General features: G+C 38.3%; 1 protein-coding gene across 1 annotated transcript in view; it reads right to left on the bottom strand.

Annotated features, from left to right (window-relative positions):
• Positions 1-14,691, bottom strand: part of LOC136852679 (multiple PDZ domain protein-like) — a 1,083,224-nt gene that overhangs the window by 740,007 nt on the left and 328,526 nt on the right.

A 14,691-nucleotide genomic window follows, 5' to 3' on the forward strand; every position in this document is an offset into this window, starting at 1 on the left:
AAGTAGGACTGGAGAGTACCCGTGGAAAGGTTAGTCGAGTATCTGTGAGTTTACTCTCTGCCTCAAAGTAAAACCACATTAGCCATAATATCCCAGGAGGGGTTAGTTACCGGACCATGGAAAGACTTCAACATACCACTTGGGACATAAGGTACAAGAGAGGTCTTCTGCTTCTTCTTCTTCTTCCTTTTTGGTTACGAGAGAGAGAGAGAGAGAGAGAGAGAGAGAGAGAGAGAGAGAGAGAGAGAGAGAGAGAGAGAGAGAGAGATTCTTCTTCCATTTTTGTTGCGAGAGAGATTCTTCTTCCATTTTGTTACAAGAGAGAGAGAGAGAGAGAGAGAGAGAGAGAGAGAGAGAGAGAGAGAGAGAGAGATTCTTCTTCCCTTCTTGTTACGAGAGAGAGAGATTCTGCTTCCTTTTTGTTAAGAGAGAGAGAGAGAGAAAGAGATTCTTCTTGTTTGTTACGAGAGAGAGAGAGAGAGAGAGAGAGAGAGAGAGAGAGAGAGAGAGATTCTTCTTCCATTTTGTTGCAGAGAGATTCTTCTTCCATTTTGTTACAAGAGAGAGAGAGAGAGAGAGAGAGAGAGAGAGAGAGAGAGAGAGAGAGAGAGAGAGAGAGAGAGAGAGAGAGAGATTCTTCTTCCTTCTTGTTACGAGAGAGAGAGATTCTGCTTCCTTTTGTTAAGAGAGAGAGAGAGAAAGAGATTCTTCTTGTTTGTTAGAGAGAGAGAGAGAGAGAGAGAGAGAGAGAGAGAGAGAGAGAGAGAGAGAGAGAGAGAGAGAGAGAGAGAGAATCTACAAAAGCCTTCTCGTTTGAGTTTCTGAAAAGACATAAGACAAATACTAGCACACGCAAACACAGGCACACATGGGTTGGGGAGAGGGAGAGAGAGGGAGGGAGTGTTGGAGAATGGGAGAGGTTGTTGGTGGTGGAGGAGGAGGAGGAGGAGGAGGAGGAGGAGGGGCAGTGTTTGCACACAGCTAAAAAAAAAGAAAAAGCACTCTGAGGTTGATTTATTCTCTCTCTCTCTCTCTCTCTCTCTCTCTCTCTCTCTCTCTCTCAGGAAACAATAGCACAATTCAACTCCTTCCTTCTTCTGTAAGACGGAAGATAAAAAAATATTTCCATTCGTGCAGACTGAATGGGAACTGCTCCTTCCGGTCTGTCTGTCTGTCTCTCTCTCTCTCTCTCTCTCTCTCTCTCTCTCTCTCTCTCTCTCTCTCTCTCTCTCTCTCTCTCTCGTAAAAAAAAAGAAGAATCTCTCTCTCTTAACAAAAAGGAAGCAGAATCTCTCTCTCTCTCAACAAAAGGGAAGAATCTCTCTCTCTCTCTCTCTCTCTCTCTCTCTCTCTCTCTCTCTCTCTCTCTCTCTCTCGTAACAAAAAGTAAGAAAATCTCTCACTCTCTCTCTATCGTAACAAAAAACGAAAAAATCTCTCTCTCTCTCTCCAACAAAAAAAGAAGAATTTTTTTTCTCTCTCTCTTGTAACAAAAAAGAAGAATTTCTCTCTCTCTCGTAAAAAGAAAGAATCTCTCTCTCTCTCTCTCTCTCTCTCTCTCTCTCTCTCTCTCTCTCTCTCTCTCCACTATACTGATATACTTCTTTTGCACCCACGTACGAGAAGAGATGGGAAGATAATGGGAAAAAATAAGGTAAATTACATTATTATAATCATGTAAACGAAGATAATTCAAAACGAACTGGGGAAAAGAATCAAATATAAATAAACGATAATTATACGATGCCAGTATCAAAAAGAAAGCCATTTTCCAAATGTGGAATAAATGCCAATAGATAGATTACTTCAATATTTATATCAATAGCAGGTCAATAAATACCACAGTAATCTTAATCATCACATGACAATTAAGAAACTGAAAGCAATGTGTACGTATGTATGTATGTATATATGTTACATATATATTTATATATTATATATACACATACATACATAATTATATACATACACACACAAACACACATATATATATATATATATATATATATATATATATATATATATATATATATATATATATATATATATATATATATATATATAGAGAGATAGAGAGAGAGAGAGAGAGAGAGATATATTTAACATAGCGTTTTGCCCCAAGATTTATATAATAATTCAAAACCCTTTAAACCACAATGCAATAATTCTTTCAAATAAAGTCAAATTTTAAAAGAAGAATAAAAAATAAATAAAAAATAAAAATAAAAATAAACTGAAAATAAAAAATATATAAGAAAAATATCAAAAACTAAAAAACAAACAATTAAAAAATATACAAAAATATATATAATAAAAAATAAAACTTTAAGGTGTTCTGCGGTTTCGTACACTGGCGAATTTCGAGGATGGAAGTTGAGGGGGAGGGGCCATGGCCCCCTTACCCCCCCCCCCCAATCCCAAATCGAATGAAAGGGCCCACATCGCCCCAAAACCAATATGCAAGGGGTGATATTACAATTGCCGTGTCGGAACTACTACAAGGACCTTGTACGAGAATTTTTGTTTATTCTTTTTGTTTATTCATTTGCAAGAGATGGGTTGGTTATAACCAAGAAAGAAGGGTTAATAATAATAATAATAATAATAATAATAATAATAATAATAATAATAATAATAATAATAATTTATAGGTTACAAATAATATATTTGGTTAATTATTCCTAAAACAATAATATTTAAAAGCTCACGATAATAATAATAATAATAATAATATTATATTTATAGGTTAGGAATATTACATTTGGTTAATTATTCACACGAAACGATATTAATAATAATAATAATAATAATAATAATAATAATAATAATAATAATAATAATAATAATAATAATAATAATAATAATAAATGAAAAATTCTACAATAATCATTCCTTTCCTTATTTGAAAAACATTTAAAACTCTCTCTCTCTCTCTCTCTCTCTCTCTCTCTCTCTCTCTCTCTCTCTCTCTCTCTCTCTCTCTCTCTCTCTCAAGAGGCCATTTTCAGGAAAGTATGAAAACAAGGGCAGTGAAGTTAATGAGGCAGAACCGGATTAAACGACAATAAAATCGGAAGAAGAAGAAGAGGAAAAAATAATAAAATAATAGACCAAAAAGAATAATATTAATAATAATAATAATAATAATAATAATAATAATAATAATAATAATAATAATAATAAGAAGAAGAAGAAGAAGAAGAAGAAGAAGAAGAAGAAGAAGAAGAAGAAGAAGAAGAAGAAGAAGAAGAAGAAGAAGAAGAAGAAGAAGAAGAAGTAAAAATAATAAGAAAGGTCTTGTAAAGTCAAACTGGAGGTATGTATATATATATATATGTATACATACATAATATTGCCAAGACCAGGAAGAACATTCTTTATTATACGAGCTTTCGAGGTATAAAACCTCATCATCAGGCTGAAAAAACCGACAAGGATGAGAATCAATGAAATTACAATAAAATGAATTGTCATAATAAACATTCAGCAAAAATACTAACCAAATATATAAAATGAACAAGTAAATACAAACTAAAAGGGTGAGATGTAAAATAACGAAAAATTAAAAGAGAACACGAACATAAAAATATGAAAATAAAAATAAGGTGAAACGTAAACAAACTACCACTCACAAAGTAAAATATTTAACGACCCAATTGTGTACCTACTATGAAATTACACGATAGCTAGTTGAATACCAGACGAATTGTTGTTCAATTCCGGTTTCATCTTTTTAATAACCAGCGACTCAAAAGGTCCAGTCTATTTGAACAAAAAGACAGTACCTGAAAATTCAGGTCAGACGAACTCAATACGCACTCTGATAAATAGAGCCTACAATGTTTGTTGTGATTTTAATTTATTTCATCAAGATATGGTTTTCTTCCAGAATTATTTTTTTGAAAACTCATATCCCATTTTTGTATTTTACAAAGTTCTGAAATTTTTTTTAAATGAAAAGTTTTGTCCCAGACCGGTTTACAGTACTGCTAGTAAAGATGTAAAGTACATTAAATTGCCTTACCTTGGTCATAGTAGCTATATGGTCCGAAAAAACTTACAAGAAATACTTAAGCATTGTTTCCCTCAAATTAGTTTCCGGTTTGTTTTCTGTAATCCTTTTACTATTAGATCACTTTTGAAGGAGAGACCTACTCTGCCTGTGGACCTTAATTCCTGTGTCGTTTACTTGTTCACTTGTTCGCAGTGTGGTCTGCGATACGCGGGATCCAGTTCCCGCTGGCTCAGACACAGAATTTTGGAACACAGAGGTCTTTCTATTAGAACTAGGTCTCCTCTTTGCAAACCACCCTTTTCTGCCATTAGAGAACACAGTTTAGCACAGGACCATCCTTTCACTGACCTGAATTTTCAGGTACCGTCTTTTTGTTCAAATAGACTGGACCTTTTGATTTCAGAGTCCCTGGTTATTAAAAAGATGAAACCGGAACTGAACAACTCGTCTGGTATTCAACTAGCTATCGTGTAATTTCATAGTAGGTACACAATTGGGTCGTTAAATATTTCACTTTGTGAGCAGTAGTTTGTTTACATTTCACCTTAGTTTTATTTTCATATTTTTATGTTTGTGTTCGCTTTTAATTTTTCGTTATTTTACATCTCACCCTTTTAGTTTGTATTTACTATTCATTTTATATATTTGGTTAGTATTTTTGCTGAATATTTATTATGACAATTCATTTTATTGTAATTTCATTGATTCCCATCCTTGTCAATAAAGAATGTTCTTCCTGGTCTTGGCAATATTATTTATTAAGTTATATATACATATGCATATATATGTGTGTGTGTGGTGTGTATATTTATATATATATACATACATACATATATAGACACATTTTAAAATGGTGTAAATGTAAAATAAAAAGCTGAGGTGTAATTAATTATTTGAAATATTTTTCTCTCGTGGTTCCTTAAAAGTGAATTACAAACACACACACACACATATATAAATAATATATAAATTTATACATGTATACTTTGAATCTATACAGTTATTTTAAATCATACACATGCCATAATTATCCGATGAAGAGAAGTGATTAAAATCTCACACCCCTAGTTAAAAAAACCGACCTTCCTACCAAACAAACAAAACAAAAAAACAAAACAAACACAACCACACGAAAAAAAAAACATACCCATATCCATCAAAAAACAAAAGCAAAAAAATAAATATATTCCAGGAAATCCCAAAAACGTCAAGTCCATCTGGAAAGGGGATTTCAACCTCACTTCCATAAGAGATGAAAAAAAAAAGGGGGGGGATCACTTGTCTTGCGGACCCATGAAATTCCTGAAGGCGGCACTACTCTCAGAGAGAGAGAGAGAGAGAGAGAGAGAGAGAGAGAGAGAGAGAGAGAGAGAGAGAGAGGGTTGGGGAAGAAGCTACCGAGAGACAAGAAGGGGGGGGGGTAGAAGGAGGCAAGTAAATATGATGCATGAAGAAAAGGAATAAGGAAGGAGAGAGAGAGAGAGAGAGAGAGAGAAGAGAAAGAGAGAATGTTGGGGAAGAAGCCACCGAGAGACAAGAGAGGGGGTAGAAGGAGGAAAGTAAATATGATGCATGAAGAAAAATGAATGAGAGAGAGAGAGAGAGAGAGAGAGAGAGAGAGAGAGAGAGAGAGAGAGAGAGAGAGAGAGAGAGAGAAAATGTGGGGGAAAAACTACCAGTAAGACAGGAAGGGGGAGGAGAGAGAGAAAAGCAAACAGGGTTCACAAAGAAGAGGAATAAGGAATAAGGAAAAAAAAGGATCGAGAGAGAGAGAGAGAGAGAGAGAGAGAGAGAGAGAGAGAGAGAGAGAGAGAGAGAGAGAGAGAGAGAGAAGCCTTCTAAAATCGCAGGAGGAGGAGGAGGAGGAGGAAGAAAAAGGATCGAGAGGTGGAGTGGGAAAAGGAGGGGGAAAAAGAATTTAAGAAACAGGTTCTGGAGTGGGGGTAGGGGGAGGGGAGACAGGGTGGGGAGGGGGAGGGGAGAAGGATCCAGGATTCGGTCGGTTTCAATCCGATGCAACAAAGAAGTAGCAACAGCCCAACCTGCCAGAATTGAGAGAGAGAGAGAGAGAGAGAGAGAGAGAGAGAGAGAGAGAGAGAGAGAGAGAGAGAGAGAGAGAGGAATAAAACCAGTCGTCCAGTTCCATAAATGATTGATTTGAATTTTAAAAATACAAAATACAGGACACAGGACATAGGATACAGGACACAGGATACAGGACATAGGATACAAAATGCAGGAGAGCAAAAATACGGGGCAGACCCTTCTGTAGTTTCCTGTTTGCAACAATACCACTCCCAATATCGGAGGAGAAAAAGCGTAGCACAAACTGAGTAAGTGGAAAAGTTAAGAATATTGATTTACTCAATATTAACAATCAACAGATACAAAAGACTACATACTTATCGATATTAAGTAATCTGCAATATTCCGCATACTGCTCTCTCTCTCTCTCTCTCTCTCTCTCTCCAAAGAGACGTTTAAGAGGTTTTTACTCGTCTCTATTCATACACGTATTTGCTTATCCTCTTGTCTAAGGGACCGTGACGAGGACGAATGAGCGTGTGCGTGCATGCGTGCGTGAGGACGTGCGCATGTGTGTGTGTGGAGGCGCGCACGCGCGTATATTTACACGTGAGAAGGCTCACATCTCTCTCTCATTTATTTCAGTTTGTGAGAGAGCAAAGAAATCTAAGACAAAGTAAATGAGAAAATGATTATCTTCTCTCTCTCTCTCTCTCTCTCTCACTGATTTCAATTCTGAGAAGGAAGCAAAGTAGTCAAAGATACAACAAATGGAAAAATTATTATCTCTCTCTCTCTCTCTCTCTCTCTCTCTCTCTCTCTCATTTATTTCAATCCTGCAAAGAGAGCAAAGTGGTCAAAGATACAACAAAATAAAAATAATTATTATCTTCTCTCTCTCTCTCCTTCGTTAGGGGTCCAGCCCCTTCTTCATCTTGCATCTCGTACCTCGTTAATGAACACCGGAGTGAAGGTTACGCGGTGTTTAAGGGGAGAATATCCCAAATGAGAGAGAGAGAGAGAGAGAGAGAGAGAGAGAGAGAGAGAGAGAGAGAGAGAGAGAGAGAGACCATGATAATGTCACTTACACTATAAAATACTTAATTCTGAATCACACATTATTCATGGCTTTGTCATTTACTTTTTTTTACACTTTTACATTGCGAAAAATTGGTCCCTCTCTCTCTCTCTCTCTCTCTATTTCTATGCATAAATGTAACAATCCCGAGAGAGCTGGAAGGCTCCCATGCATCGTATTCTGTAAATCCACACACACTCAAAGAGAGAGAGAGAGAGAGAGAGAGAGAGAGAGAGAGAGAGAGAGAGAGAGAGAGAGAGAGAGAGAGAGAGAGAGAGGGTTTAATGCCACTTCATTCGAAACCTAAGAGGAACCAGAATATTCACAGAGGCACTTAGGGTGCCACTATCGGCGGGACCTCGCCCCAACACCACACAAGCGTGTAAATGCAATCCTCTTTCCACGGGGGAGAGAGAGAGAGAGAGAGAGAGAGAGAGAGAGAGAATTCCCCCTTTTTTCTATCTCTTATTGTGTAGCAATTTTCATCCAATTTTCTCTCCATTTTACTCTGCATGAACTTTTTCCTTCGTTGCGTCTTAAATATTTTGAATTCTTCGTATAATTTTCCTCCCACTTTCTCTCTTCCATTCCTTCGTAATATTTTTATCCTATCTTCTCTCCTCTTATTCCTTCAAATCTTCCTCTTGTCTCAATCTCCTCCATTTTGCTTTGTGTGACATCTGTTCTCCGTCTTTTTCATTCGTCGTGTAATTTTAGCTCTTTCTCCTATCTTCCATTCCTTCGTAAGACCTTTTTCTTATCTTCTGTCTCTTTTCCTTCTCTCCATCTCCTCACTACCTTCGTCCCGTTTAAATATGGCGTCTACATTCTTTATATTTTATCAAAATCTTACCACCACCTTTTTCCCCATTTTAATACGGCGTCTACCTTCTATCTTAGATTCCTTCGTAAGACCTTTGTCCTATCTCCTTTTTTCCCCTTCAAATCTTTCTATTATCTCAATCTTCTTCCTACCTTTGACCAATTTCAATATGGCGTCTACCTTCGATTTCCATTCCTTCGTAAAGCCTTATCTTCTCTCCCTTTCGTCTTCAAATCTTTCTCTTGTCTCAATCTCCTTCCTACCTCTGTCCAATTTAAATATGGCGTTACCCTCTTAGATTCCTTCCTAAGACCCTTGTCCTATCTCCATTTTCCCTTCAAACCTTTCCCCTGCCTCAATCTCCTAACCTTTGTCACATTTAAATATGGCGTCACTTGAATCTACTACTTTCTCCACTTATTAAATACATCTAATTTCCCTTGGTTGTAGACGAACCATCAGCTGTTCTTAATTCCCTTCAATTTTCAAGTTTTATTTTTCTCATTAGTTCCAGAGGCTACTAGTAGCCTATGCTTGGCTGACTAATGCTGACTGGAGGGGCATAATAATGTCTATTTTTAGTTTAGGTCAGTGAAGAAATAATTGTGGGAAGGTGGGCTTTGCCATAACATGAATCAGCCAGATGGGAATTGTTTAGATAAACAAATAGATAAATTAATGATATATAAGATATTAATCATAGTAAACTATCTATCAATCTATATATATATATATATACACATATATATATATATATATATATATATATATATATATATATATATATATATATATATATATACCTATATATATATATATACTGGTGGCTCAATGGTTTGACCGTCGAATGGAGTCGCTGGAAGTTATGCTAAGTTCACACATTCACGTATCAAGGCACGCATGCCCACGCACGGCCACGAACGGGGCGGAGCCAGAAAGTACGTAAACACAACGCAAATACAACGTAAATGTACCGTAAGTACTGTGTAAATGCGGCAGCATGCGGCGCGACCGTTACGGACCACCTGGCCATGCGCCGGGGGGCAGGAACCTTTCGACCTGCTCAAAACCCTGCGTGGGTGGCCAGGTCAGGTGTCAGGTAGCGTGGCCCGACCCGCACAGCGTGGCGCCACCCGAGGGTTGACCGGGCAGCTGCCACGCCCTTACCTGGGGCCCACGCTGCCCCTGGGCACTGCGTGGCTGTCAGAATGGCGTGGGGAGTAGACGCGCAACGCTGCCGCATCCCCTGCAACTGCGGAGATGTGGCAACGCTTTGACCTGGGATAACAGGGACAGGCGGCGCGCTTCCAGGTCATGTCCCGCTCTATCTTCGTCCCCATTACCAAGTATTGATGAGAGTAATATATCATGGATTTGAGCAATATCTTTATTAAATCAACCAAAATAAACGGAAGTACACAAATGCACAGGGCAAAATAATCCTGAATTGATACATTATTGATTTTAAATAAGTCCAAAATAAATACAGGAACAGAATAGAAACAATGTTAAGAGAAGGTACTTTCAAAATGATTGAATTATCATATCAGAATAGATTCCATGTTAAGAAATTATTAAAAAGGGCAAAATAACTGCATCTTCTTTCTTTTATTTATATGTATGTTTATTTCATATTGATTAAACATACATTTGCAAAGTCATGTCCCGCTCTATCCTCTTCCCAATTACCAAGTATTGATGAGAGTAATATATCATGGATTTGAGCAATATCTTTTATTAAATCAACTAAAACAAACAGAAGTACAAAAATGCACAGGGCAAAATAATCCTGAATTGATACATTATTGAATTTTAAATAAGTTCAAAATATATGCAGGAACAGACATTTAAGTAATTACAACAATCAGGTATGCAAGAGAGTAACTAAATCATGTTCTCCTGCCAGTGCACGGAGCCTTCAGCCGATGAAAAGTATTCCTTCAGCATGTTACGCTGTTCCTTTGCATCCCCTCGTTGCAGTGTTGCTGGTCACGGTTGGAAGGGCTGCTCCTAAGGACGGGTCACTCCTCCAGCTACCAGGGATGACAGCATGTGTGACAGGGTGCTCCTGATCTCCTTCTTGTCTTCGTGCATTTCTTCTTATGATCATATTGTGCAGAACACATGCGGACATCACTAATGGCTCTATATGGTCAGGCTTCAAGCATATTGCAGTGTGGAATACTCGGAATCTGTTTGCCAGAATCCCAAAGGCGTTCTCCACCGTCCTGCGTGTCCTACTTAACCTGTAGTTGTAAATCCGTTCCTCCTTGCTAAGTCCTCTTTTGGGGTAGGGCTTCATAAGGTAATTCCTCAGGGGAAGGCATCATCGCCAACTAGGAAGTAGGGCACAGGAGATCCATTAGGTTGACCTGGCAGGGCATCCGGTTGGGGAAGATTTGCTTCCTCTTGCAACAGCATTTCTGCCAGTCGGGTCTGGGCAAATACACCACCGTCTGACTCTGACCCAATGGCTCCCACGTCGACATACAGGAACTTGTATGAAGCATCAGCAACTGCAAGTAATACCATGGAGTAGAACTTCTTGTAGTTGAAGTAATGCGTACTGCCCTTGGGAGGTTACGGAGCCTAATGTGCTTCCCATCTATAGCTCCAATTACGTGTGGGAAGTTCCACCGTTCTCAAAACCCCGTGCAACCTCCTGCCACGCTTCAGGTGTTTGTGGCACCTGCAGTTCCTCATCCCCGAAGGCAGCAACAATGGCCCTGCAGGTCTCTGGTACGATGAGACTAATGGTGTTGTGGGCTACCCGAACGAATATTGCAGACTCTTGTATGAATCACCTGTAGCGAGGAAGCGTGGGGTGATAGCAACACGTAGGCCTGGCTCAATGGGTTTCCTCCAGAATGTCACTTTCTTCTGAATGTGGGGTGTGACCCGTTCAACAATTTCATTGAAGAGGTCCTTGTCAATCGGGTAAAATTTCTGTACAGCTCTGGGGCTTCGGTTGACAACTCCGCCATCAGGTTGTCATAATGACCTTGCTCCATCCTTTTCTGCAGGTACGGCCACGCCCACACCCTCCTTGGGCGCCTTTTTCTGCCCTAAGTGCTTTGCAGCAATCATTGCAAGCTCCAGCAATAACATGACGTGCACATACTCAATGACAAGTGGCAACAATTCTGGTCTATCCGTACGCGTTATAGCTATGAGTTGACGCATTTCAGCTATGTTGTCCATGTTGCTTCAGCACGTTGGTAGTATGTCTTGTCGCTGTGGTATTACGGCATTGACTAGCTCACACGTGCAGCTGCCGGCCTTTATATAGCTGGGGTTTAACCCCGCAGTACGTAAATAACGTGACGCTTATGTAACTCAGTTACGCAGAACGTAACACATACGATATACGTGCGTTGGTGTTACGTGCTCTGCCACGCACTACTTCTGCCTGCGCCGCCGCTTGTTCGTCAGCGTCACGTCACCCTTTACGCAGTGCGCGTATTTGGCGGCGCACTATAATACGCATGCATCACGCACATCGTCCCGTGACACGTATCCAGTTGGGCGGGCCTATTTTCTCGCGTATGCGCAAGTTTCACCACTTTCGGCTGTGCATGCGCATCCTTGATACGTGAATGTGTGAACTTAGCATTACCGTGTCGAGGATCGAGACCCGGCGGTTCCGATCCATTTATCACTTCAAAAATTCCCTTTCGGTGACAATTCCCCATCGGGGATATCCCCGAAGTAGCGTGAATTGGATATTATGCGACATTTGGAGCTTCACGATGTATGTATATAAATCACGGTGTGATAAAAATTTCATATATATATTTGCATATATATATACACACATATACATATATATGTATATAATAAAAATTTAAATTATTTCAATTCCTACCGCGAATCAATAGCAAACAAACAAAAAACCAAAAGAAAGTAAAAATAAAAAAAAAATAAGAATATAAAACACTCAAATATCACCATAGAAGCAAAGGCCACAAATTTTAAAATTATCTTTAGGGGAGAAAATAAAAACCAGCAAATATTTAATATTTTTGTCAGAATCCGCAGTAATACACTTAAGAGGGGGTAAAAGTTAAAACCTCTCTCTCTCTCTCTCTCTCTCTCTCTCTCTCTCTCTCTTTGCCGTTTCATAAGCCAGTTTACGTAACATATGCCTCCAGTAAATTTAAAAATATTTATACCAGAAAAGTACTGACGAAAAGTAAGTTTAATGCTACTTATAAAAAAGTACCAAAAAAGTACTCCCTTCAATTACTGCACTTAAAAATACACTAGGAAATATATACATAAAAAATTAAAGTACATTTGTACTGGCATAAGATTCCACATTTGCAAACGTCACATCAGTCTCTCCACATTGTAGCTTAGATGCATGAGCAGTTATTATTTCATAAATACACAGACATCGTATATACATTAAGGACATACACATAAAATATATACGTGTAAGTGTGTGTATGTGTACTTAATACTATAGGAAGAGCCATTTTCCATAAAAACTTCTCCCTGTTACTCAAAGTAAAAGACCTCAGATTGTTTTTTTTTTTCACATAAAAACAATTCTCTGAAGATACCAGATGCAAAAAAAATTTAAAAAACGCAAAATACAAATAAAAAACACAAAAGACCTCGGATTGGTTTTTTTCACATAAAAATACAACGACCTTAAGATACCTGATACAATGCTTCTGAAACATCTCAACATCTCCCCATTATGACTCAAAATATATCAGACACTTCAGTTGTCTTTCTTTTTTTTTTTCACATAAAAAATACAATGACCTTAAGATACCAGATGCAAAAAATAAAAAAAAAACAAAAGATCTCAGACCGTCTTTCTCTTTTTTTTTTATTTTTAAGTCAAAAGACAATTCCCTGAAGATACCTGACGCAATCCTTCCGAAACGTCAAAGAAAAATCATGTAAAAAAATTTAAAAAAATACACAAACAAACACACAACCCCGGAAACCATCCACTCAAATGAAATGGGTTTTGAAAAAGCCATCCTTGGCAACCGTATGCTGCTGCCGCTGCTCCCACAACCATTCCTTTGGGGGAGGGGGAGGGGGAGAGGAAGGTAAACAAGATTAGCCCTAAATCCAAATAAAGATAACATACACGAGAGAGGAGTAATGTCAACATTACCTCCACAAGGTAAAATAAAAAAAAAAAGTGCAGCGATTCCTCAGTAGAGGGGGAGGGGAAGGGGGAGAGGGAGGGGGGAGAGAGAGGGGAAGGGGGAGAGGGAGGGGGGAGAGAGAGGGGAAGGGGTTAAATTTCCATAATTCATAAAGGGGAGTTCCCATACCACAATAAACTACCTATTTCTTGTCGTTGAAATAAACCACCCACCCCTCCCTCTCCCTCTCCCTCAAGTAACCGTTTTGTACTTGTTTCATCCAACTGCAGTTTATTCTGAGATACTTTCAAATGTATTCACCGTTTTCTTTACCTGTGGTAGCTCTCTCTCTCTCTCTCTCTCTCTCTCTCTCTCTCTCTCTCTCTCTCTCTCTCTCTCTCTCAATCCAGATATTTTCAGAAATCTTTGAAAAAAAAATCTTTGCTTAAGTTAGTCTGTCCCTATTTTCCCCCGATAATATAAACTGAAAACTAGAAAGTACTCTCTCTCTCTCTCTCTCTCTCTCTCTCTCTCTCCAAATATTTTCAGAAATCTTTGAAATAAATCTTTAATTAAATTAATCTGTCCCTATTTTCCCCCCGATAATATAAACTGAAAACTTAGAAAGTACTCTCTCTCTCTCTCTCTCTCTCTCTCTCTCTCTCTCTCTCTCTCTCTCTCTCTCTCTCTCTCTCTCTCTCTCTCTCAATAAAATGACACAGTCCAGCGTGCCAAATACTCTCTCCTTCCTCCATTCCTCTTTGACTACTAAGTCAATAGGGTGTTGATAGGAGAGACAGCTCTCCCATTTTCCTGGGCTAACAATTTAAAACAAAAATCACAGGAAGAAAAAGGAAGGAAGGAAGGAAGATATAAATGAATGAAGGAAGAAAGGAAGGAACGGAGAAATGAGGAAAGAAGAATCAACACAGGAAGAGAGGAAAGAAGAAATGAAACAAGGAAGATATGGAAGAAGGAAGAAATAAAAAGGAAGGAAGGAAGAAAAGAAGAAGTGAAGGAGAGAAGGAAGGGAGAAATGAAGGAAGAAGAATCAAGATAGGAAGAAAGACAGGAAGGAGGATATGAAAGAAGGAAGATACGAAAGAAGGAAGAAATAAAAAGAAAAGAATAGAGAGAGTAAGGCAGGAACGAAGGAAGAAAGTAATAAAAAGGAAAGAATAAAGAGAGTAAGGCAGGAACGAAGGAAGAAAGAAAAAGAAAGGAAAAAAGAAAGAAAGAAAGAAAGAAAGAAAGGAAGGAAGCGAGGAACAAGGCAGATAAAAAAAAAATTCATAGGGGAAATAGTTACGGGAACAGGAGGAAAAATGAAAAACGAATAAAAGAAAGGAGAAAGGAAGAGGTAAAGGAGGAAGAAGCAAAGAGAAGCAAAGGAAAGAAGGATGAAACTACAACAAACAACGAACAATGTGGACGGAGAAGAAATTGATAAAACAATGTGGACAGAAAAGAAAGGGATAAAAGGAACTCTGATGAGAAATATCATTTTTGGGGAAACAAGACAAGAAATAAAAATATATAGAGAAGAATGAAAATGAAAATTGGAATTAAAATAAAAAAAAAAAAACTTGGACGTCAAGAGCATATCGGAAGGGGAAGGAAAAATTGTAGGGGAGATTTT

Source organism: Macrobrachium rosenbergii, chromosome 26 (assembly GCF_040412425.1).
Source record: "Macrobrachium rosenbergii isolate ZJJX-2024 chromosome 26, ASM4041242v1, whole genome shotgun sequence".
In the NCBI taxonomy this organism is placed as follows: Eukaryota; Metazoa; Arthropoda; class Malacostraca; order Decapoda; family Palaemonidae; genus Macrobrachium; species Macrobrachium rosenbergii.